Genomic DNA, 4,362 nt, shown 5'->3' with positions numbered 1-4,362 from the left:
AAAAAAAAACTTATGCACAGCCACGTCCACACCTTTAATCCTGCCACTTGGAAGGGAGCCCGATCTCTGAGTTCAAGGCCAGCCTGGTCTATATATGGAGGTCCAGGCCAGCCAGGGCTACACACTAACAGACAAACAAACCAAAAGCCTCGTGTTGGGACTGGAGAGATGGTTTAGTTGGTAAAGCATGTGTTGGGTTACCTAGACTCTGAGTTAAAAGTCAGGTTCAGTGGTATGTTCTCATAGTCCCAGTGATGGAAACTTGGGGATTGGAGGCAGGCCGATCCTGGAGCTTGTGCAGGAGCTAGTATAGAATCCTGGGGAAAGTTCCAGGTCAGTGTGAGAGACAAAAGGTGGGAGACGCCTGAGGACTGACACCAAGGTTGTCTTCTGACCTTCACGGATGTGCTGTGCGCACACACATACACACACACACACACACACACACAGGAAGTGTGTTGGCTAGCAAGGCAAGTTGCACTCATTTGGTGATTGAAGGTCAGGTGGGGGCAGAAAAGACTCCGCCCCCCTGAACCTGGGTAGGCGTTGGGTCTCTTAGGGGATTTTGAATGAGTGAATCTCTGGGATATGGGCCTGGAGAGATGACAGCGTTTAGAGCACGGGCTACACTTGCAAAGAACCCAGCTTAGGGTCTCAGCACCCACATGGTGGCTCATAGCAGGTTGTAACTCTGGTTCCAGAAAATCTAGAACTTCCTTTAGGCCTCCGTTAGTATCGCATGCACTTGGTGCACATGCATGCATGCATGCAAGCGAACACTCACACCAATCAAATAAAAATAAGTTCACTTTTTCAAAAGTATCTGTGGGATAGGATGGAATTGCTAAGAGTAGTCTGTGGTGTGGGACTCCTGGTTAGAGCTGGACAGACCCATGTCCCTCACAGAAATCAAAAGGATCGAAAACTGCATTGGAGAGGCCGTCAGTTACCTTTCTATTGTGACAAACAGCCTGGCAGAAGCAGCTTACGGAGAGAAGGGTTGGTTTGGATTTTCTCGTTTGTGAAGGGTACGGCCCATCATGGGGGAAAGACATGGCAGCCGGAGGATGAGGCTTCAGATGTACTGTGTCTGAAGTCGGGAAGCGGAGAGCTAAGTGTTGGTGTTCAACTTGCAGCCCTCTGCATATTTATTTTGTGATCCCCAGCCCGTGGGATGGTGTCCCCCACATTCAGTTAAAACTTCCTGGATACCCTCATTGACCCAGAAGTCTGTTTCTGTGGTAATTCTTGTCTTGGCGAGTTGGCAGTGAAGACTGAACGTCACAGACACTTGGTGGAAAGTTCTCCTTAACCTTGGGACTGCTTCTGCTCCTCTGTAATTTCTGTCTGCTGACCCCTCACCGCCACCTGGAACCTCAGACTCATCTTTGAATTTGAAGAAGTATGTCATGATACTACTTTTTTGTACAACTCTTCCCTAGACACTGGTGTCACTCAGCTTGTCCCTTCGTCTTCTCTGTGTTAGAGTCGACTTGATTCCAGCGTCTGCCCTGTCACTTGCTTCCTCAACTTGTACCAAGCTCAAGGGTCCTTCAACCCGCACTCTTCCCTCTGTTGGAGAAAGGCGGGCTGTGGCCGGCATGATTGCAGACCCGTGGACTCAGTGCTTGAGAGAAGAGGCAGGCGTGTCCAGGCCAGGCCAGTCATGGATGCGTAGTGAGAGCCTGTCACCGAGAAGAAAAGAAGGAGGAAGGAGGAGGAAAAGAGGGGTGTAGAGAAAGACAGACAGACCTTTCTCTCCTCTCAAAGTAGATTGATTATAGATTCTCTGAGAGCACTCAGAGTGTATATTGAGCTATTCTGTGGACTTCTCTATATTTTATATATAATCTCTTCCATTTTTTCTTAAGCCCTGAAAGAATATGTGTTCTTTTATTATTGCATTTAATTTTGTTTACATGATCAACACAATAAGGTTGACTTCGGGGTCTGGTTTTGTTTGCTTGCTTGTGTTTGAGACAGGGTCTCTCTGTTTAACCAAGAACTCACCCTACAGACCAAAATCTCAGAATGCTGGGACTAAAGGCCTGAGCCACTACACAAGGCTTGGTTGTTCTTTGCACTGCACAAAATCTATATTAAATCCTTTTCCGATTCTGTATGCTTAATGTCTTAGTTATTCAAAGAGTTGTGAGCGGGAGCATGACTCAGTGGTAGGTCTCTTGTCTCGCAGGTGTGAACCCCTAGAATCAGTACCCAACACCTCCATGAGCTCCTGAAAAGAAAGAAAGTGTTCAAATTTCCCAACGAATTTGCCAACTGCTCCTTGCAGTGCTGACATTTTTACTTTATATATTTTAAAGCAATGCTCTTTGATGTGTGGGTTGGGTTATTATCTATTTTGTCTGGTAGATTAGCGTATTCCTATCATTCCAGCACTCAGGAAGCTGAGGCAGGAGGATTCCAAATTCAAGGCCTGCCCAAGCTACTGGTTGAGATGCTGACTCGAAAAACCATTGGAAAAAAAAGATTCTTTGCGTGGCTTAAGAACAAATTAGGGTCACTGGTACCTTGTGAGCATGCTTGTACTCTGAACTGGCTTCCCCCTTTGTTCTTCTTGCTATCTTAATTAGAATCTATGTATTCTGTGCCTGTTTTCAGTGGTTGCCCCGGATATTTTAACAGCTATATTAAGGTCTAAAATTAACCAATGTTTCCCCTCCTCCCAAATAATACAGAACCGCAGGCTGGTTTCATTTTAACCATTGCCTCTCCCAACTTACACACTCTAATTTTCTTGTGCTGTCCCTTGACCCTGCTTGTCCCCTAAAATCAGACACTCTTGTCCCCTAAAATCAGACACTCTTGTCCCCTAAAATCAGACACTCTTGTTCTCTGGTTTTGGTGCAGATTTTCCCTCATGCCTATCCACCTTCTTTTCTTAGACTTTGGGGTTTTCCTTTCCCAAATCTGGAGTCATTTCTCATCTCCCTGAAATGCACCCTCTAGCACTATCCTCCCGTGAGATTTGTTGAGGACGACTCCTAGGACTTGTGTGTGTGTGTGTGTGTGTGTGTGTAGAGGTTTGTTTGTTTGGTTTTGGGGGTGGTTTGTATTATCAATTCCTTTTCTTGTGGCTGTGATAAAATACCTCACAGAAACAGCTTCAGGATAGCATAGTTCCGTCCCGTCCTTGTGTCTCCCCCCCCCTCCTGCCAGCAGAAGTCACGGTCCATGAACCTGAGGCAATGGCCAGAGCGCCAATACTCAGCTGGTGAGGACTCCAGCCCTTTGCTTGTAGACCGTGGTTTCCCTCAGTCCGTCTAATGGATGTAATTCCTACACATATGTGTTCCCGTGGTGATTCCAGTCAGTTTAACAGCCAAGGTTGAGGACCACAGTGTGGGGATTGCTTTCCCTTGCTTTGTTTTGAAAAGTGGCCTTATTTTGTAGAAAGGACGGCACCACAGCTCCTGGCACTGAGTGCTCCCAGAAACCTTGATTCTCAGAAGTTGCTGGTTTGTGATATGGTTCCCACTATGTAGTGGTAGCTAGCCTTGAACTCAGGGAGATCTCCCGCCTCTGCTGGAGTTGAAGGCACATGCCCTTTATTATTTCAGTTAGAAATGTTGAGTAGAGCCCACAACCATGCCACCCTGAACGCCTGGTCTTGTCTCATCTAGAAGCTAAGCAGGGGCGGGCCTGGCTAGCGTTCAGGTGGGAGGAGTGTCCAGCAGGCTGTCTGCTGCTCTGTCTTGTCAGAAAGTCTCTGTCTCTGTATTGCCTGCTCGTTCTCCCCCCGCCCTGGCTCTCCCCACTGCCACCACCATCTCAAGAACACTATTGAGCAGAAACTTCTAATCTTTTTTCACTTTAGAGTGAACCAAGACCCAGAGAGGTCACTGTCACAGGCTAGTCTGGGAGGACTAGGGAGGATTAAACCCCTCTTTTTCCACCTTCCCTGTCCCCAAGACATCCGTGACCGTTTTGGACTAGGATGTTCACAAAGAATATCGGTTTGTGTCAGGGTGCTTCAGATAGCCGGTCGGCTTTGGGAGACTTGGTTGAGTCTGTTGTTTATCTCCCACAAGACAGGAAGTGGCTTCTGCATATTTGGTGACCTGCTTCTTCAGTGGTCACCAGCAAATCTTCCTGCTTTGTTCCCATCCTGTCAAGCACTTCTGGACCCCCAAAGTCATGTGCCCAGGACCCTCACTTGCTGTCCTCACTTTTGCCCCTTCCCCATGTGGCTTCTTCTCCAGCTACCCCGTCCTGACTATTGTGACTCTTTCTGTGAACCTTTTGTGGGGGGTGGCTGTGGAACACCGGGTCAGGTGGGGGACAGCTGTGGAGCACCTGGGTCAGGTGGGGGACGGCTGTGGAGCACCTGGGTCAGGTGGG

At 48.0% G+C, this 4,362-nt stretch overlaps 1 protein-coding gene across 1 annotated transcript in view; it reads left to right on the top strand.

Annotated features, from left to right (window-relative positions):
• Trerf1 (transcriptional regulating factor 1) overlaps window positions 1-4,362 on the top strand; it is a 221,665-nt gene that overhangs the window by 151,703 nt on the left and 65,600 nt on the right. The gene's annotated exons all lie outside the window — the stretch shown is intronic.

The sequence above is a fragment of the Microtus ochrogaster genome, linkage group LG2, assembly GCF_000317375.1.
Source record: "Microtus ochrogaster isolate Prairie Vole_2 linkage group LG2, MicOch1.0, whole genome shotgun sequence".
Classification (NCBI taxonomy): domain Eukaryota; kingdom Metazoa; phylum Chordata; class Mammalia; order Rodentia; family Cricetidae; genus Microtus; species Microtus ochrogaster.
The sequence above is the reverse complement of the archived record's forward strand: the minus strand, read 5'-3'. Positions and strand labels throughout refer to the sequence as shown.